Source organism: Panicum virgatum, chromosome 3N (genome assembly GCF_016808335.1).
Source record: "Panicum virgatum strain AP13 chromosome 3N, P.virgatum_v5, whole genome shotgun sequence".
Taxonomy (NCBI): Eukaryota; Viridiplantae; Streptophyta; class Magnoliopsida; order Poales; family Poaceae; genus Panicum; species Panicum virgatum.
The window spans coordinates 57,251,659-57,274,187 of record NC_053147.1 but is presented as its reverse complement, the minus strand read 5'-3'; the positions used below and the strand labels follow the sequence as shown (position 1 = coordinate 57,274,187).

The 22,529-nt window shown below is 43.1% G+C and overlaps 1 long non-coding RNA gene and 2 pseudogenes across 1 annotated transcript; 2 read left to right on the top strand and 1 right to left on the bottom strand.

Annotated features, from left to right (window-relative positions):
- The first annotated feature begins 1,873 nt into the window (after positions 1-1,873).
- On the top strand, positions 1,874-3,482 carry LOC120663449 (annotated as a pseudogene).
- Positions 3,483-4,604: 1,122 nt separating this feature from the next.
- LOC120667926 lies at positions 4,605-6,651 on the top strand (annotated as a pseudogene).
- A 5,788-nt stretch (positions 6,652-12,439) lies between these two features.
- On the bottom strand, positions 12,440-14,613 carry LOC120666283. Its single transcript, XR_005671642.1, has 3 exons — positions 12,999-14,613; positions 12,789-12,825; positions 12,440-12,708 (listed from the first exon to the last, which is right to left on the bottom strand). It is a non-coding gene; the product is annotated as an uncharacterized LOC120666283 (long non-coding RNA).
- Positions 14,614-22,529: the final 7,916 nt, after the last annotated feature.

Genomic DNA, 22,529 nt, shown 5'->3' with positions numbered 1-22,529 from the left:
ATGTGTTGTCAGTCATCAGATTGCATCTGGTGCACGGAGAGGGTGACCACACAGGACGGACTGGAGTCATTTTGTTGTCAGCGGCTAGTGTGATACTTTCCTGTTTATATTTTTTTTCAAAATTTTAATCATTCGTCATATTCAAAGACTTTACTTAAACATATAAATTTATAAGTCATTATCAAACTATTTTATATGATAAAATAATTTATAATAAAATAAATGATAACTTATAAATCTTTTTTAATAATACGAATGATCAAAGTTTTGAAAAAAATTACGTGTCCGTGAACAGAGGGAATACACAGTAGGTTTTATCGGCTTGCCCACGGGACAAGGTGGACTTGTACGATGGATCGCGTTGCAATCATGCAGGTTCCAACGATCACGTACGCCTGACAAACGAGAGGGCTTCAATGCGAAAGATGACGTCACCAATGACGTTAAACGCAGCAGTAACCGTCTCATATATATGCATATCACCGGGCGGACCACCGGCCATTTCGGACACAGTAAATGGACGTTTTTAGTGGATGCACTCCCTCCATCTGTATACTCGTTTGATTGTTTCAAATACACGTCTTTTTAGACATATTTTTTAAACTGAAAGAGTATACAACATGTCAAAAAATCTTAAGACCTAGTTTGGCAACTCATGGATAGGAAGGTTAATTTTCAACTGAATTAGGTGGGATTGAGGAGGATTTTGACTTAGTGTGGATTCAAACATACCTCAAATCCCTCCAATCTCATTTAATACATGAGTTCCCAAACCAGGCCTAAGTGTTACTCCGTCTCGATGTGAATTATCCATCACAGTATCACGATAAAGTTACCGTAGTACTATAAATTAAATTTAGGGCCTAGAGACTTTGGAGCTTACTTCAGATAACAGGGCTATCCTTGGAGAGATACTAGTTTGAGAAACCCCTGATCAATACCAGAATGATACGGTGGAGCCAGAGGTGCCGCCTAGTGGTTATGCATCAGTAGATGCAAGACTAAAGAAAAACGATGGATAGGTGATGGTGTGCACGCCATAAGGTTAATGCAGGGACGAAGCTATGTTGTTGACTGTGAGTACACATATACCTACGAATTTTATCAAAAATAATTATAGGAATCAAATTTTCACCATTTATGCACCACCCACACTCGGGCGGACCCTGCGGGTATGCCATACCCTAAAAATAAATTATGTATACATCGAGTCACAAAGGAGCATGTATCATAACTGGTTTGGTGGGAGCAAAACAAGCTAAATGACTCGAGTTTGATTCATGGCATTGAAAAAATTGTTATTTTTTTCTAGCATACCCTAAACATATAAAAGCTAGGTCCGCCACTGCTCACATTTCACACATATGCATTCACAAGAGAGATGCACCCCCTCCAGGGGAATTTGTTCTAGCTTCGCCACTAGGTTAGTGGACTTGTATCGTAGGATGCATATGTGATGAAGTTTGATCCCAATCGTTAGTTTTGCATTTTGGTTTGGGTGTTCGGTGCATTCACGCACTCACTGCATGCTATACAACTTCATGTGATAGTTTGTTTAGGCGATGACTGTGCGTGTCGACAGTGGTTGTGAGTGCTCGCAAACGGTGCTAGAGTTGGGCAGGAGCATCACATTGATGCTTGCCCGGCATCAACAAACAAAGATTAGAGGAGGGAGGTGGATACAACGGACGACGGATGCAAGTAAAAAGAAATAGACAAACAGACCTAAATCATGTACAGGTGTTCAATTTGTTTGCTGGTCACCTCGTACTGAAAAAAGTATACTTCGCTCCCCAAGCACACACGCACGCAAGACACAGCAATGGCCAGCGTCCAAGAAGCACGCGACGGCGACGGCGACGACGGCCGGCTGGGGTCTCATGAGCCGCGCGCGCGCCGCGCGCTGGTGTTCCCGCTGCCGTTCCAGGGGCACATCGACCCGATGCTGCACCTGGCCTGCGTGCTCCACGCGCGTGGCCTCGCCGTCACGGTGCTCCACACCCGCTTCAACGCGCTGGACCCCGCGCTCCACCCGGAGCTCCAGTTCGTGGAGGTCCCCGACGGCACGCCCGCGGACGTCGCCGCGAGGGGCGGGATCATCGACATCATCCTCGCCATGAACGCCGCCATGGAGGCGTCGACGGCCATCCGGGACGTCCTGGCGTCCGTGCTCGCGGACGAGGGGCGGCCCCGCGCCGCGTGCCTCTTCGTCGACGCCAACCTCCTCGCCGTGCACATGGCAGCCACCGCGCTCGGGCTGCCCACGCTGGTGCTCCGCACCGGGAGCGCCGCATGCTTGGGATGCTTCCTAGCCTACCCCCTGCTCCATGACAAGGGATATCTGCCTCCCAAAGGTCTGCAAGCTTCATCGTCAATTTGTAAATTCAGCTTTAAACTCTTTGTTCTTCTTCTTCTAGCGGCAGATTTTATCAAACGAACACAAAATTATCTTAATTTTAAAAAATCAAATAATTGCAAATTTATGGGACGAAATTGGGACCCCAAAACCTTCTTATTCTAAACTGAATGTTTCGGCTGCATGCAGAGTCGGAGCTCTACATGCCGGTGCCGGAGCTGCCGCCTCTGCGAGTGAAGGACCTGATCTTCTCGAAGCACAGTAACCACGAGAAGGTTCGCAGAGTCCTCGCCCGGGCCACCGAAACAGTGAGGAACTGCTCGGGCCTCGTCATCAACACGTTCGAGGCGCTGGAGCCAGCCGAGATGCAGAGGATCCGCGGCGAGCTCGACCTGCCCGTGGTGCTCGCCGCCGGCCCTCTGCACAGGCTCTCCTCCAAGAGCACCGGAAGCAACTTGCTGGCCCCGGACTACAGCTGCCTTAGGTGGCTGGACACCCAGCCCGCCGGTTCAGTGCTGTACGTGAGCTTCGGGAGCCTGGCGTCCATGGACATCGACGAGTTCTTGGAGGTGGCCTGGGGTCTGGCGGACCGCGGCCAGCCCTTCCTGTGGGTCGTTCGGCCCAAGCAAGTAGGGGACTGTGAGAGTGTGCAGCTGCCGGATGGCTTTGAGGATGCGGTGCACGGGAGGGCCAGTGGGCCCCGCAGCAGGACGTGCTGGCCCACCCTGCAGTGGGTGGGTTCTGGACCCACAGCGGGTGGAACTCCACGCTGGAGGGTCTCAGCGAGGGAATCCCGATGATTTGTAGGCCCCACGCAATCGATCAGATGACGAACACCAGATATGTGCAGGATGTTTGGGGTGTTGGGATCGAGCTCGACGGCGAGCTGGAGAGGGGAAACATCAAGAATGCGATTAAAAAGTTGATGGATCAGAGGGAGGGTGCTCAGATCAGGGAAAGAGCAAGGAAGCTTAGCAGAAAGGTTGCAGACTGCATGGAGAGCTCTGGGTCTTCTCAGACTGCCATTGATAAGTTAGTCAACTACATTCTATCTCTGTGAAGATTCTGCTGTCTATGTGTGCTTTAGGTTTAGCATGTGGAGCTTAATGACTGGTTTTTTTCTATATATGAACTGTTATTCTCAATTATAATGCTCTCTTTCTCTGGTTGTTTTTTTTCGTGACATAGTATTCAGCATTTTTGTCTGCTTAGCTTATTATCATTAACAAACTATTCCCTCCCTATTTTTTTAGTTGTCGTTCCCACAATCAAAACTAATTTGTTTCTAGTGCAACTTGCTATCCTAAACATCAAACATTGACATCCGGAGGTAGTATTTGGCTATCTCCATAAAGAAAGAGACTCCTTGTTGAGTCTTGAGAGCCGTAAGCACTGTATATGCATCATATATTATGTAGGTTAAGAGGGCCCCAACAAGCTTGAGGAAAAGTACACCTTATAAATAGATATGTATAGATGGTGGTTTGTTTCCTCCTCTTGATGTACATATAATAATATGCATTCATAACTTTAAATCCATAGTTTTCCTTCTCAAAATATTTCTTGGGATGAGTCTATCTTTGAGCAAAAGTTAAATGAAAACTTTATACTGTGCCTGACGAGCTTTTCCATAGTCACTTTAAAGCTGGTGAACAGGTTGATGACCTCCTAAATGTTAATAAGCATTAGCTACTGAAAGCATATCCCCAGATGTAACTTTAGATAAACTTATTATAAGTTTTGACTAATACATACACTATAACATATCTATATTGGTAGTTTATTTATTAAAAAATATTCTACTACATATAATTCTTTGATAGAGGAAATTCAACCTATCTTAAGTGATATTGTTTATATCATTGTAGTAACTAAATAGTGTAGTTTATAACCAAGAATCTATAATTTTAAATAGAGAAAATAAAAGAGTTTTGAATAAAATACATAATGCACACTAGAGTTTCAAGTTAATATGTGGATAAAATAGTCACAACATCAAAATTTGAAACCAAAAGCAACACCCATGCATGATTTCCTAACACAGGTTATAACAAGAGTTGTCATAACCCAAGCTACGTTGTGTTCTAAACAGTACATATAGAAGACATACATATGTCTGGTGGCTTAATAAACTATGAATATTAATATAGATGGGATAACATATAGAGTAACTTGTAAATTTATCACAAGTGGATAGAGATTATCACAAGTATCTACGGGCAATGTATTAGAATATGAATAAAGAGACATGAAGCACAAAATAAGTAAGGTATTTTTAGTCATATATCTTAACATTATAGCCCGTTTACGAGTTGATAGGCTAGTTATGCTAAGGAGATGTCATCTATTAAATGAAGGGTAAAATTGGCTTTTCTTTGTTCTCAGTTCTAGAAAATCTTACTAGAGGAAGTAAATGATTCGTACCACAGTCGATTCCACGAATCTTTCCTACTAAAATAAAATTATAGAGAACTGCACGATCTTTTTCGAAGACCCCGTCAACCGTTGCCATTTCTACGTGTCTGGAGAGTCGCAGCCACCGTTGACCGGACCGTCAATTTCTTATCATATCCCTGTGGCTGCTGCATTTGATGGGAGCACATGCCCGTCCCTGCCTTTACGAAGTTTCCTCCCACCTCCGAGGAGTGAGTAATCACTAATCACACGATCAATTAGCTGCTAGGTGACCAGTGTTATCTGAGGATCATGCCTGCCACTGTTTATGTTGTATATAGAGACACTTGAAGCTGGAGGCTGGAGCACCGAGATTTCCAGCATTCCATAGCAAAGGAGAACACATCGCGATCGCGAGCAGCCTGCCTGCCGGTGCCGGCACGAATGGCTGGAGCGGACATTCCCGCTGCCGTTCCAGGGCCACATCAGCCCGATGCTGCAGCTGGCCGGCGCGCTCCACGCGCGGGGGCTCGCCGTCACGGTCCTTCACACGGCGTTCAACGCGCCGGACCCCGCGCGCTACCCGGGGCTCGCCTTCGTCGACGTGCCGGACGCCATCCTGGAGACCGTGGCGGCCGCCACCAACGGCATCGCCAAGATCCTCGGCCTCAACGTCGCTGCTGCAGGCCGAGGCGGCGGCAGAGGAGCAGGAGGTGCCCCGGCTGGCGTGCCTCATCATCGACTCCACCCTCACCGCCGCGCAGAAGGCCGCCGCGGGGCACGGGCTGCCCACGCTCGTGCTCCACACCGGCAGCGCCGCCTGCTTCCGCCTCTTCAGGTCCTACGACATGCTCCACGACAAGGGCTACCTGCCATCCACAGGTCGGTACCAACTACCAACACAGGACGCCGTTCGTGTACATTTTATTTCCAGATCAAAACTAAACCTGCAATTCATTTTTTTACTTTTACTACTACTATGGCACGAGTTCACTACTACTGTGGCAGTTTTTACAATTTCACATTACTTCTATGTATCATTTCAGAGTCTAACCTACACATGCCCATCGAGGAGCTGCCACCACTGCGAGTGAGCGACCTGTTCGACCCAAGCAAGCTCCCCCAGCAAGGAGATAGGGCAGAGGATCCTGACCCTCGCCACCGAGACCACGACGACCTCCTCGGGCGCAATCCTCAACACGTTCGATGCTCTGGAGCCCCAGGAGCTCTCGATGATCCACGACGAGCTCGGCCCCAGAGGCATCCCACCCTTCGCCGTCGGCCCGCTTCACAAACTCGTCGCCTCCACCGCCCAGCCTGCTCAGCCCGGACGCCAGCTGCGTCGAGTGGCTGGACACCCAGGCCCCCGGGTCGGTGCTGTACGTGAGCTTCGGCAGCGTCGCGTGGGGCCTGGCGCGCAGCGGCCGGCCGTTTCTGTGGGTGGTTCGGCGCAGTCTCGTGGCCGGGGAGGAGGAGGAGGCGCGGCCGCCGGAGCTCCCGGACGGGTTCGCGGCGGCGGTGGCGGGCAGGGGCAAGGTGGTCGAGTGGGCGCGGTGCTGGCGCACCCCGCGGTGGGCGGGTTCTGGACGCACAGCGGCTGGAACTCCACGCTAGAGAGCGTCTACGAGGGCGTGCCCATGCTGTCGAGGCCCATCTTCGGCGATCAGCTGGCCACCGGGAGGTACGTGCAGGACGCGTGGAAGGTTGTGGTTCCGATGGAGGGCGCGCTGGAGCGAGGGCAGGTGGGGAAGGCCGTCGGGAAGCTGATGGGAGAAGATGAGCGGGGTGAGATCAGGGGAAGGGCAAAGGATTTGAAGGAGAAGATGAGGATGTGCCTTGAAAGGACTGGGTCTTCTCAGCTGGCAGTTGATAAGTTGGTGGATCACATACTTTCTCTTTGAGTTTTTAATTTCTTTATTTATATATTCTCTGTATGGTGACTGGTAGCATACATATCTATCTACGTATAATTGTTATATGTATGGTGTGCTGTGTTGCTTTATATTAGGTTCCGTTTGGAGGATATCCGCGATAAATGGATCACCAAGGACCAAGAGGGTTTGTTTGGTTGGAGGGGGAAACCGAACATACCCTAAAGGAGTTTTCAATATTTCTGCAACATTGTAGGCTGGCAATTCTAGTATTATTAAGTTTTCTATAAAGCCCGGAGGTAAACTTTTCACAAATAAAAAAAAGAAGCGACGATTTAAGATTAATGGCTGGGTATGTGAGATCTCGGACACAGAGAAGTGAAACAAATTATTTGTTGTACGGAGTCACTTTCAATGCAAGTTGACTGCTGAGTACTGCAAATCGAGGACATGATACAAGTCCGTAGTAAGTGAGCACCTCAAGCTGTTGGATAGTATTTTATAGTAGCAGGTGACTGGCTTTCTTTAGGATTGATCCAATTATTGCTGTCACTCTCAGGGATAGAGACTTCGTATATGGGCTCTGTTTTGCAGAAATCCATCGTGTCGAAGCGTTTGCCTCACTGTCCTTGGTGTTTTGTTTTCGATCGGCCCACACAATGCAAATGCTCAGTATGAAATGAGAGCAGAGCCAAAGAGTAGAGACATAGTCTGGGGAGTCCATTGCAAACTTTTTCTTCACAGCTCAAATTGATTTTTGGTTGTTGATACATAGATATCCTCCATGATCCTACAATTACTAATTGAAAGTAAAAACTGCTACCCACGAGATTCAACAGAATTCTTTTTTTGAAAATTCTTAAAAAAATCAGAAACATTTGGCCATTTATCAGGTAGCCTCTAACAATAATAGACATTGATATATTTCATTTTCTAGAAAATCCCCAACTATGACATTGTAAAAAATAATTCAAAATAGCTCATAAATTTGAATAAATTATGCACTATGCCATTATATTACGAGAGATGATTTATAGTAATCCTCTATATTTAAATCTAAATTACTCACATTTCCTATCATAATAACTAATAATATAACCACTTAAGTTTGCATGGAAATTACCCACCTCTAACATTATTAAAAGAACAAAAAAATCTCCTAAAATCTACACCTATGTTACCAACATCTACTATCATAAAAAATATTAGATAAATATGAAATACACATATATATGTTTCTATATTTTAAAAATTATTCTTCTAACAATATATAGTAAAACAACTAACTAAAGTAGTATTATGGAAGATAATTTAATGTAATTCCCTAAATTTAGATCTAAATTAACTATATTTGGTATTATATAGTAATTGATATATATTCATTTACGTTTGCATCTACACTACAACACTACACACATTTGTATTATTGAAAACAAACAAAAAGTTCTCTTAAATTTTCATTTAAATTACCAACATGTACTTGTTATAGGAAATTTAATAAATACAAAATACACTTATAGATGTTTCTAAATTACTTACTTCTGTCACTAATAATATATATAGTAAAAATCTAGTAACTCAAAGTGGTAAATGTTAAATTGAGTCTATCGTAGATGAATAAAGATAAAGAAGTATTTATATGAGTATATTATTAGAGTATGGCCAAACGAGATAGTGAAGATTATCAATTTTGTTTAGTTATGTGGGTCTAAAATTTATACATAAATTTCTAAGACCTATGTATGTTAATAATAGTAGTCCATAAAGAAAACAAAAGTTGAGGTATTGTCGCAACTAATGACAATTTATTAGTTTATCCAAACATCACCTGATTTAAGTTACCTAAAATTAGTGAAGGACTCCCTCGCCTTTGTTCGGCAGCTTCCCGTGGTTTCTATTTACTATACTAGATTTGTGGAGCTTCGCGGCAATTAGATGTGGATGTCAAGCTATCTCAGCTTGGCTCATTAACGAAACGAGCAAAACACATAGCTAGGCTCGGTTCGTTAATAGCTCGAGCTAGCTCGTTTTAGCTCACGAAGCTACAATACCATAGCAAGCTCTAGGGCATCTCTGTATCAAGAATTGAGATAGGCATAGACTTTGCGGTCACCTGACCGTGCATTGGGTTTGCCTGCCCAGTGTCACCACTTCGCCTCGCTGAGAAGACCTCACCTTCTGACCTTGCTACCGACTAGTAGGTCACCCTTTCCTCGAAGTGTGTCTAGCATCCGATGCACATACCACTTTTTTTTTCTTTTCTTTTTCTTTCTTTTCTATTTTACTTTCTATTATACATTTAAATTCTTTTATCCTTGTAAGTTATTATTACAAAATTTATATGTATAAAAAAGTAGATGCTGAAGTTATATGTACGAGTTTGTAACTTCTAAAACAGAAGTTATAGAAACATTTTTTCAAAAAAAAAAGTTGAAAATTTATGTTAAGATTGTAGTAATAAGTTTTGTCCCTAAAAACTTATGCGTATGAATTAAGTTATCGTACTAAGTTTATTCTCACAAAGTTAGGTGCAGAAGTTATATAAATAAATTTGTAACTTACTCAAAACGAAAAGTTATGTAATAGTTTTTTAATAAAAAGTTGTCAAAGTTGTATGATTTCTCACTTATTTTAAAAAAAGTGGTCGTTCATTATAACCAGACTCCACATAAGGTGGAGGGATACAATGGATGGTAGATATGGCATTATTAGTGTGTGTGAAAGAGTATTAAGTCTAACGTAGCAAACCTGAGGGTTGACCATATACACTATAGCAAAATGTGCAACTCATTTTCGTACATTCTTATTTGCACATCCCTATCCAAAGTCCCATCTATATATAAATACCTACATCCTCTTGATATTAGACGCGCAAAATATATATGCACACTCTGCTGGACTTATTAGGACCAAAAAGTTAGAGGATGGCCTCAAGCTTAAAATCTACCCATATACTTCGATCCCGAAGGCCAACACAATAGGACCGGAATCCTATGATGTTATCCCATGCTAATATATCCAGAGCGATGGCTTGCTTTGAGCATTCTAATTTCTTCAAAGTAACGGCGCCGGAGGCACGACCCGGCCAATTAAGTTAGCCGTTCTATATATATACAAACTATATAGCCGTTCTAATTAAATTAGCTACTTTGACCCGTCAATAATAGCTAGCCATGCGGGTAAATAAAGATTTTCCTTTGGTTTGTGACTTAACCGTATACTAGAAGCTAGATCATTAATTTATTCAACAAACCCTATCTATATATGGTAGACATCTCATCTCGATTGACCTAGCTACGTATCTCTGATAATATATATCCATCACACTGCACGCGGCCACCCACAAGCGCATGCTTTTGCATGTGTGGTTAATTAGTAGGTAGACGACCAAAATTAAAAGTCGAGCGATCATGTAAATGAACAAGGATGATTGATTATTGATTGTGTGTGTGTCTATATATATATATATATATATATATATATATATATATATATATATATATATATGGTAAAATACATACACAATGGGATCTTTATTGATTGGTGATGCATGTGTTGCACACGACGATAATTAAGCAGATATGCAGGAACCGAGGAGGCATACATAGCATATATACGGAGAGTGAGTACACAGCACGGGCAACCGGACAATAGAAATACAACAAGCTAAGTAAGGCATGCAGCACCGCATGGGTGCTGGTTATTTCATTTTGACCTACTACTATATACTATAGGTCATAGGATGTATAGATGCATGCATGATCTCGATCGGTTGTCAAAGTTATCATCGATCATCTACATTAGATAAGATAGATAGCATATAGGCTAGCTCAGTTGTTACCGAGGCAGTTCTCCATGGTGGGGATCTGCTGGGCGACGCAAATGACCACGGATAAAGTGTTGCCACAGACGAGAGCATTCCACATGCAGGGTGCGACGCTTGCAAACAGGCAGGCCCAGCAGGGAGCGGAGCAGCTGTGAAGAAGATCACGTAGCTCAAACTTGTGCTGCTGGAGCAACGCGGTAGGCGGGGAAGCAGCAGCTCCGCCCGGCAGCATCACCTGGCCGACTGACGCTGGAGGAGCGCGCGCGGCGGAGCGGAGGCATTCCTTGATCATGGGTATCTGGTCGACGAAGCAGGTGGCTGCAGTCTTCAAGTCGGGGCAGGAGGAACCGTCCAGGCACGCTTCTGCGCTGCTGACCATGCAGCTGTCGCAGTCACCGGAGCAGCCGTCGAGAAGGTCACGAATCTCCATCTCCTGCTGCTGGCGGAGCAACGCCGCCGCAGGACGGGAAGCAGCAGATCCCATTCCCACCGAGGTGATGGTGATGACGATGAGCAGCACCAAAACGGCAGCAGTGGTGGGTGCCATTCCGCCGCCGGCTGGCCGGGTGCGCTAGCTAGCTGCTCTAGTCTAGTCTAGTCTAGTCTCTGTGTGCGAATGAAGATGTGTTTGTCGGGCACTTGCTGGCTGGCCAGAGGATAGATCGTCGCTCGCAACGGGCCTGCCCGCCACTATTTGTAGGCAGGGCAGGGCAGGCACATGTGTGTGCGGGCTTTCCCTAATTTTGCTGAGAAATGACAGCAGTCAAAAAGAAAAATTTCCTGTGATGAATACAAAGACAGCCATACGTCAACGTTTTGCTGGACAAGCTAGGATTGCATGCATTCGGTCAGGAGCTAGTGTGTGTGTGTCTATATATATATATATATCTATATATATATATATATATATATATATATATATATATATATATATATATATATATATATATATATAGGTACAAGTGTGATATCCCAAGTTTCTGAAATTTCTAAATCAAGTTTAATAATCGATGTTAAGCACAAAGGTTCAACAAAAATGTAAATAAATAGGCACATTTTATTTTTCCCCGAAAAATGTATATGAATCGATGCGGAGCAGCTGTGAAGAAGATCACGTAGCTCAAACTTGTGCTGCTGGACCAACGCGGTAGGCGGGGAAGCAGCAGCTCCCCCGAACCCTCCTATTGTCGCCATAGCTAGCTAGAATGCTGCCTTTTTTTTACGTGCATTATTACTGGGAGAATATGGCCGACAACAGTTTGGTTGGCATTGTTGCATTAGAAAATTAAGTTAACAGAATTTTTTGTTCGGTAAGTTAGGCCGATCTTCTTGCGAAAAGCCACACATGCACACGATTGTTTTAATTGCGTGCTGGGTGACAATCAACTACTAGTACGATTGCATGCATGCAATCTAGCCGATCCCGCGCCAAACCTAAAAAAAAGTCACACTGCCTTAGCATTTCGTTCGCACATGGATCCCGGCCAGTCGGCTGGTTAATTCCTTCGTTAGTTCGCACATCAATGTAGGCACGCTTTATTTCATTTCTACGCAGTGAGGGGAAGGAGGAGACTAGAATGTCTTCGTATGGACCGTGTCTGGCTTTGTTGAAACGAATTCTTTAAGCGTGTGTATGAAATAAAAAGACATTTTATAGACACGTTAGATTCATGTAAAGACACATTGATACGTTTTGTTGATATAGCTACAAAACGTGTCTATCAACAAAACGTGTCTATTGGTTTAGTTACACAAAATAGTAACGCTATGTTGTGTGTTAATCTAGGTAGATACATTCTCGTAGATACATTAAAATTTCATGTCTACTAATATAGTCACATTTTCTAGTGACGGTGGAGGTGAGGTGTCAGGTGACATGGCAGATGATGTGGCTAGTGACACGTTTTATAGTAACATATAACTTCATGCTAACAAGTGTAGACTCAATATCAGAGACGCATTAGACATGTTATATAGTAATGATTCATTGCATCACAACACATATAAAGATGCTTTCATAGATATTTCTATAATATGTATCAATCCATTTACAAATTATATAATATATAGCCATTTACAAAATCTATAAGATAATGGAAAAGTTTGCTCATCAAGACAGCTGCGTTCATAAAATCGATTCTTGACTCCAGAAAATAATATGCTAACAACTACTTCTGAAATTTTTCTCTAACAACTAAATCCTATGTTTGCCCCTTCTTTCCCCTCTATCCTCTCAGTACTTGGTTCTTCTTAAAGCATTCCTGAAATTAGAAATACCAAAGTAATATCAGTGTTTGTCAAAGGAGTTTGAATCTAGTAGTATGTGTGGTTTCAAGCCAACCAAAATGGTAGTTCTGTTCTTTTCCATGTTGTGAATCCTGAAAGAACACACAGGTAAGAATTCCTGAGTAAAAAAAAAACAGTACGTCTTTTGATTGTGCACATATCCTTGACCACGATTTGATGTACACCTTAAACTAGTAAAACAGATAAAAGGACCATTTACTCAAACTTTAGTATCCATAAGGTAACAAATTTAGAAACTGCTCACCTGAGAGAAACTGAACTTGATCTGTAATGTTGCTGCCTGTGCACGAACTGTCGAGCTCACCTGCAGAGAAGAAGTGCTCAGCACTAAACTGTGTCCGCACTGCGATAGAGATCAAAACAACTGGAATGAAAAGAACACAAACTACGGAAAGAGCCGAGCTCCACTGACTGCCTGACAACAGAGAGAATCTGAATAAAGGATGTGACTAATCTGAATAAAAGTATGTCCTTGGAAGTCTAACAAGTGCATAACAGGAGAAAGACATCTGTCTATTCTTCAAATATATAGTACATAACAAGGAGCTTCCCAAGTTATAGATCGAGACTTAACAATTACATGAATTGGCATAGCAAATTAGCCATATTGTAATTAGTTAAATGATCTGTACAAGGAGCAACTAGCCATAGCAATAACAGCTATTGATCTATACTGATCTGTAATTGGTTGCTTACACTGATGTAATACCTGTCGCAAGCACAAATGAGCCTGATATAACTGCCACGAAGTCTATGCTACCGCAATCATATTACCCAGCAGTCTTGTGAAGTCTAAACAAATATTCAGAAGTTATACGCTTGAAAGCCACTATATGTCATGATGCTTCTGAGCTAAAAGAGACCATCCCAGATTCAGAGTAGTCTGGTAACTGCTAAGAGATTTGACCTCACCAGCAAAATGACCAATATAACAAACAGATTTGAACTTAAGGTAAACATTAAGCTCAAAGTGTCGAAGAAAACAAAATGATCAAAACATCAACATGCAAAAGGCACCAGCAACTCCAAATAATGCTCAAGCCACCAGCGCCTGCAATCAGCTAAGCGCCTAGCAAAGAATATTATGTCCCATGAAAAAAATAATGTGCTAGCTCACAAGCAATTTCATGACTCCAGTTCAATCATTGCATCAGCCAATTCTGACAAAATAATTTGCTATTTCACAAGCACTTCCAGGCAAACTTAACTAACATTCGACCAAGCATCACAAAGCTTACCATGGATTTGCGAATTGATTTCCATGTGGGGAACATGGGAAGCACTCAGGCCACTACTACCTTCACGCAGGAGGACGACGGCTCCAGCGCCGGACCAAGGTCGTCAGGACTCAGGACCCTCTGCGCCTGGGATGCGCCGCCTGACCCACTCCCGGTGGCCAGTGCAGCGACGCGGCAAGGGAAGGCGACGCTCACCAGAGTGCTCAAGCCGCGGCCTCGCCCGCTAGGTGCAGGGGATGCTGCAAAGGAGAGAGCAAGCACTGGTGAAGATCTAGGGGAAGGGGCACGAGGCGATGGCGTACCTCCCGGCGTTGCCCCGCAGCGTGGCGCCGAAGATCTCCAGCTCGCCCAGCCATGCGCTCGGCATTCCGTTAGTGCCGTAGGCGTTCGTGGCCGCAGGGGATAACGTGCAGGGCCGGCTGTTCTGCTCCAGCGCCATGTCCGCGAGCGGATCTGAGGACGACGACGCGGCGGCGCACAGATTGCCGAGGGAGTCGACGACGGTGGAGCGTGAGTAGGGGCGGCCGACTGCGGGTAGGGGCGAGCTGGAGTGACGTGCCGCGAGCTGGTGCCGTGCGAATCTCTGCTCTCCACTCTCCAGATGCGGCGGCCGAGAGACGGAGGAGCTAGGGTTTCAGCGGGCTTAATACCGTCGGAGGGCGATCACAATCATCGGATCGGGAATAGACGGTCAGACTTAGTTGGACAGTTTAAGCTGAAAAAGGTCTAACTTTTTATTATTTTGATATATTTTTAGAATCATGTCAAAAAAATATTTTTATATGATTATAGACAGTTGTCGGATACGCTTTACAACGTGTCTAAATAATAGTGACACTTATACGTGTCAAGATTTGTATCGATTTGAGACGTTTTCAACAATGTGTTAAAAAATGTCTTTATAAGACAAACAACGCTATAAGTGTATCTAATACCGTAGCACTTTGACACACTATTAGAATCGTGTTAAAGTGCATCTTTAGGTGGTGACGTAGACACGCATTCAGCCTACGTTTCTACTGCAGCATATCTACAGGGGGTGTTTTCTAGTAGTTAGAGGCAGTGGCTTACGGGGGAGAAGGCAGACGAGGAGAAGCTCGCTGCCGGTGCGCCGCCGAGCCGCCACCAGGACGCCGTCGCCTCGCGCCGCCAGGACCCCGCCTCTCCTCGAGTCGCGCCGTCAGGACGCCGCTTGCCTCGAGTCGCGCCGCTCCCCGGACGGATTGATTCCTGGACCCTTGAGGTGTGGATTGGTTCCGGGTCCAAAACGGCATGGAACGGCCTGGAATGGCATGTTTTCATTCCGGACTGGGCCTAAACAAACGACGATTCCTGTCCGGATATGATTTCGTACCGGGCCACTTTGTTCCGGCCGGAATGGAGGCCATTCCGGGCCGTTTTTGCCTAACCGAACGAGGCCTAATGGTGCTAGCCTCTAAACTCATTCTTTTACTCCCGATCACTCCATCGGCTACGTCGATGATGGTGCAACGACAAACAAATTGAAACAAGCATAAAACAAAATAAAATTAGCTCAAATGGAGCTGAGAATAGAAAGAATGGATAGAGAATGACTTGAGAAGAATTTAGGAAAACAACTCCGTTGAATCGGAGTTTAGATGGTGGAGATACGAATTTGTAATGGCTGGCTGCTATTTAAATTCAGAAAATTGAATAACATGTAGGAGAGCGAGTGTACGGGTTGTTGGCCGAGTAGGATGACGCTTGGGCTTTAGGATTGGTGGGCTCACATCTATGTTCAAAAACATAGGACGGAGGGTGAGGGAGATGGAGACGGGACAGAGTACAGCCGCTCGTGCTCCTGTTCTGTCCGCCATGGCCCGGAGGCGCGAACACTCCGGCGGCCCGGAGGCGTGATGCATGAGGGTGACGTACACACTGCAGGCTGGTGCTCTGGACGGACCTCGCGGATCGGAGGTGAGTGAAAGCCTGCTGTTGGAACGCGGCTTCTGGTTGTTGGTTACGACTTGCGACTGCAATTTCTCGATCTGCCTGGGTCATTTTCTTCGGTTGCTGTTCACGCATTGAGTTACAGAGTAAACCTAGTTTGCCAAATTTTACACATGACCAGTTGGGCTTAGTACATAAATACTATATGGTTTATATTTCTGATGATTTTTTTTAATTTGTATTAGTGACAGATTAATGGGTACATCATGTATAATGTGGTAATTGCTTGGAGAAAATGCATTGTCAACAACACAGAAAGACCGATTGAAAAGTATTGAGAACACAAGTACAAGACTATTAAAATGGCTCCTTGTAATGGTTAATTTTTGAATTTTGAAATTAGTGAACAGTCAGTGCGGGCTCAGCTTTCACGTGTTTTTTTTTTTTGAAAAACTTCATCTTTCACGTGTTGCGAAGGAACTTTATATCCACTCAAACTGAACTCAGCATCCCCTCCAGTATACGATCGGACTATATGCCCAAAGGACAAGATGGCATGAAAAAAATGATGTGAAATGGAGAGCCATGATATCTTCTTCCATGATTGCAAGGTGTACCAACCATTTTGCGTCTTCCCAAGATTTTTTTTTTTGCGAAATTGCGTCTTCCCAAGCACTACTACATTAGTCCACTTTGGATAGACTGTTGCTACATTCCACCTCGATTGCTTGGGCGCAGTCGGTTCAAGTTGTCGGCATGCATGAAGCAGGCTCCTTCCGTAAACCACCTACCTTGTCCAGCACGAAGGGAATTCAGCTTTATAAACTGCATGAAGTTTAGAGAGCATTCCACGGGAATTAAGCTGAATCTTGGCCTTCGCTTCCAAGCGCTGGTGATATTGTTGGAATATATAGGCTTGGCCCATTTTATTCATTTACAATAAAAGAATTAAAAGCCCGCTAATAAATGCTAGGAGTTAATGTGTTTAATCCCGTATGAGATTTTGAGGAGAATCTCAACCAACTTAAATGGTGGACCGTGTGTACACCGCTTGTGAAGCCGGAAAAAGGGGATTAGCGAGCCAAACATGCGCGCGCGCTCGCTCGCCTCGCCGAGGCCGCAGGTCTTGCACGGGATAGCGGACAATCAGGTTTTTGGGGAGCGTATTTACACGACAATCGGCAGAAGAGGATGAGAAAGATTTATACACGATTGAAGGAGACACTCAATCGGCAGAAGAGGATGAGAAAGATTTATACACGATTGAAGGTGTAACTCGGATGATCATCGTTGCTACAAGTTTGTATATGATCCCATCCTAGGATCATAGGACCAACTACACAGAAATATAAAAAAATATAAAAACAAAATATAAATATACGGGATGTATGAATTGAATATATGACACCCTAAGCGTGATTAAGGGATATATATATTCTATGCTAATGACGGCGGGGTATTATAATATGCTACTGAGATTCCTTTGTATTAGAATATTGCGGCTAATATTATATGCTAATGAGATTGCTTTATAATATTGCGGTCGGATATTTAAATGGTATGGCTCCCGTGATCAAGAGCAGGAGTATTAAAAATATAGGTTCAAGGGTGATTAAGCCCTTCGGGTATTAAATATTGCGGCGGTGTTCACTGCGGTTACTATATTAGCGAGTGGGATATTCAGGATCTTGTGGGTCTGCGAAACCAACAAGACAGCTGGGTTTTCTTAGTTGTTGTGTATGTCCTACTCGGTACTCACCATGTTCATCGCAAATTCGTATTATGGAGTAGATATTCCATTTCCTTTCCCATATGTCCTAGATTGTGCCTATGCAGGGCAAGCTCTATCGTCTCCCCAGGCAGTTCCACCTGAAGGGAACACTTCTCTACGGACACGGCTCACCAACACGCCACTCTTAGGGCTTCAATGAGAGCATCAAACGCAGAGGTTTCTCCTATAGGGTCTCAAGCATAGAGACTCATCCCTCACAAACAGACCGGCTGACAAAGGGATTCTCAAAGGAAAACTACTTCATTAAACAAATAAGCTTACACATGGTTTTCCCTTTCGGGAAACCCCACAAACAACTACTAAGAACGGAAAGATACCTTCTTGAAGTACAGCCTTCTTGGGTATATTACAAGGTAGATATACTACATATAAGTGCTCTTCAGGGAACAGGCTAAGTTCTCTCCTGTGTCGTGTGTTCTTCGTGTGTGTGTCCTTCTGTGTGTCTCCTTCCTCCTCTCCTTCCTTTTATAGTAGCGAGAGATGCCTGCATGTCCTTTATTTACGTACAACTGAAGCGGTTGACAGCTTGAAACGAGGACGCCTGGACTTCTCCTGACAGCGCATGCATGCAAGACAGCAAGACCCTGCACTGCTGACGTATCTTGATTGAGCCTTTCCCAATGCCTTGTGTTGGAGAAGTGGTTGAATATACTATTCCAGTGCATGGCTTGCCTGATGAAGCGGCGAAGCGGCCGACTGGAGTAGTACCGAGGTACAGCTTTCTATATTTAGGAATATAGATTCTGGATATGGCTTTGCATGATGGTCTTCACTGGATATTTTGCATATCGGTGTTTTAGTGCAGTATACCTGCGCACTTGTATAGACAGACAGCTGCCAAATATTTGATGCTGATTTTTTTCTCTCTCTCAGGGGTGGTCTCCCATGCCCGAATGATTGATAGCCATATCAATTAAAGCTTCTATTATAATATGGGTCTCCCACACCCGAATTATTGATATTGTAATATCAATATATATTCTTGAGTATTTTATTCAGGGACCTGTGCATGTCCTCTAAGATCCACAGGCTCACCATTCAGCGATATTTTCATGCCATCGTCTTCATCTTCATTATTCAGACATTTATTGATAATAGATTGGTCTTCATATTCTTTTTTAATAATGACAAATTGTTCTTGCATTTCTATTTTTATCTCTTTCATTATTTTCTCCTTTATTTCCTTCTTCCATTGAGGAAATATTTTTTTATATTTCTGTGTAGCTGGTATCCGAGACAGGTTCAATAATTGAAAGACTAAAATATCTTAATCTTGAGGATAATACGGAAAAGATTATAAATACAAAAGAGAATATAAACATAAGGTGGACTCAATAGTATAGAAGATCATACTTGGCATACTCCTCATAGTCAACTGAATTTAATTGTTGATCTAATATACAATTTCTATATAAATGGAGAAAAGAAGAGCTAAAACGACAATTAAAAACCAATAGTAAGAAGCAATTTGAAGTTGATAAAATTAAAGGTGTTATAGTAGAAAATAAAAATCAAATATTAAATGATAATATTGATACAATGGTTAATACTTTATCTCATTTTGCAGGAATGAAGAATAAAGAAGGCAAATATAATATTCCCAACGAACTCCTTATTCCTAGATTAAGTTTTAAAACCGAACAAACACTATCATATTTTAATGAAGATATAAAAAATCTAATATGGGAAAAATATGCTGAAAAACATAACAAAATATTCATCGACATCCAAAAATATTTTATGAATCTATACAAATGAAAGGAAAGATAACAAGGAATATCTATTGATTTCCACTCTTTTCCTTTATTCTACATAGATGAAAAGTTAATCATCAAAGAGCACCATAAGTTTCTAATATTAAATGCAAATATAAATCTAAGATATTTTGAAAAATTGCAAATATATCCCATTGGAACGATATCTTTGCAAGGCATAATAGATCATGGATTAGTCCATACTATCTATGGAACATTAGAAGAAGTCCTCCGTTCATAACTTGGTAAAGCTATAAAAGAAGCATGCAAAAAATTAGCATATCTTCAAGGTACTTATAAAATAATATTCTATTCCAATCCACCAAAATTTACGCAACCATTAAGATTAGCTACTCATGATATATATATATATATATATATATATATATATATATATAACGAAAGGTTACTGTAGAATTCCTAGTTTATGGCCCTTTTATATATCTCAAGAACAAGAAGAGTTATTTTCAAGAAGCACAAATCATGACAACCGGAGAATATTTAACGAAGCCAAAGAACAAAAAGGAAGTACTAAGTTTGATCCAGAATATTATATGATTTATCAAAACAAAATTATAAAAATATTTCTACAAGAATACCCTGGTAGTTACGGTACTATAACAAGAGACATCGGAAGATTAATAAAACCAGATCTTGGCAAAGACACTCAAACAAGAAAAGAATATAGAGAGTTTATGTCTTGGTATGAAGTATGGCAACCTAATGATTGGAGTCATACTAACAGTGCGCCAATGCTTGAAGAAGATGATTATGAATAAATATTACTTAAAGTCTCCAATGACTATACCAGATAATATTTATGAATCAAGAAAGATCATCATCAAAGATACCTACATACAAAGAATCCCTGGTCAAAGGACTTGATCCTTTAGACACTGAATATATTGATGCAAAGATTAAAGAAAAATATTACCAGCTACACAGAAATATAAAAAAATATAAAAACAAAATATAAATATACGGGATGTATGAATTGAATATATGACACCCTAAGCGTGATTAGGGGATATATATATTCTATGCTAATGACGGCGGGGTATTATAATATGCTACTGAGATTCCTTTGTATTAGAATATTGCGGCTAATATTATATGCTAATGAGATTATTGCTTTATAATATTGCGGTCGGATATTTAAATTTTAAGGCTCCCGCGATCAAGAGCAGGAGTATTAAAATATAGGTTCAAGGGTGATTAAGCCCTTCGGGTATTAAATATTGCGTCTTATAAAATATTGCGGCGGTGTTCACTGCAGTTACTATATTAGCGAGCGGGATATTCAGGATCTTACTGGTCTGCGAAACCAACAAGACAGCTGGGTTTTCTTAGCAGTTGTGTATGTCCTACTCGGTACTCACCATGTTCATCGCAAATTCGTATTATGGAGCAGATATTCCCTTTTCTTTCCCATATGTCCTAGATCGTTCCTATGCAGGGCAAGTTCTATCGTCTCCCCAGGCAGTTCCACCTGAAGGGAATACTTCTCTACGGACACGGCTCACCAACACGCCACTCTTAGGGCTTCAATGAGAGCATCAAACGCAGAGGTTTCTCCTATAGGGTCTCAAGCATAGAGACTCATCCCTCACAAACAGACCGGCTGACAAAGGGATTCTCAAAGGAAAACTACTTCATTAAACAAATAAGCTTACACATGGTTTTCTCTTTCGGGAAATCCCACAAACAACTACTAAGAACGGGAAGATACCTTCTTGAAGTACAGCCTTCTTGGGTATATTACAAGGTAGATATATTACATATAAGTGCTTTTCAGGGAACAGGCTATGTACTCTCCTGTGTCGTGTGTTCGTCTGTGTGCGTCCTTCTTCTGTGTGTCTCCTTCCTCCTCTCCTTCCTTTTATAGTAGCGAGAGATGCCTGCATGTCCTTTATTTACGTACAACTGAAGCGGTTGACAGCTTGAAACGAGGACGCCTGGACTTCTCTTGACAGCGCATGCATGCAAGACCATGTATTGCTGACGTATCTTGATTGAGCCTTTTCCAATAGATGCCTTGTGTTGGAGAAGCGGTTGAATATACTATTCCGGTGCATGGCTTGCCTGATGAAGCGGCGAAGCGGCTGATTGGAGTAGTACTAAGGTACAGCTTTCTATATTTAGGAAAATAGACTCTGGATATGGCTTTGCATGATGGTCTTCACTGGATATTTTGGATATCGGTGCTTTAGTGCAGTATACCTGCGCACTTGTATAGACAGACAGCTGCCAAATATTTGATGCTGATTTATTTTTGCCCGAATGATTGATAGCCATATCAATCAAAGCTTCTATTATTATACTGGTGTCCTGTAGACGGCCCTTAAGTCCTAAAATCAGCCGTCAACTCCTGCAGCTTTTCACAACATTTCATCACCAAACTTAGTTGTAGGGCTTATATCTAATCAAGTTCCACGAGTTTTGGTGAATCATGGTCTGCAGGCACCCACAGTCGAAATGCAAGGGAAAAGACAAGTGAATGCAGAAGAAATGCACAGATGATCCAGTCCTGCGTTACACTTACAAAAAGAGCCCACAAACCATAGGAAACGGGCGTGCCAAGCAAGGTGCACCCAAGGGATAAGGTTAGGGCCCACCTGCTAGCGAGCCAGAGGAAGGAGGGCCTAGGGGAGTGCCGTCTGGGGCCGGCCGACCCCTAGGGTCGCCCGAACCCGGACGGGCACCCGTCCAAGTGCGTCTTGGGGAGGAGTAGCGCCTACTCAACCTTGATTCCTTCCATATATGCATACGGCGGGAACCGACCTCCTCAGGCTATAAAAGGGGACCTCCCTCACCCCTCATTTGACACACCATCCAAGGGACTAGAGTAGTGCCACATTGCAAAGGCAACGCGCTAGTTCGCTAGTGTTTAGAATAAAGGAGGAGAGTGAGAAGTAGTTCAGGGAAGCGCCGGCCTGTCGGTGTTCTTCTTCAAGCTTGTATCTCTACAGATACTGGCTTCTTTCAGAGTAAAGTAAGTTAGTATTTGTGATTCTCTGTTCTTGCATAGTACATATCTTTGAGTGAGATCAGTTCTCTTACTCGCGGGTTCGTCGCTCTAT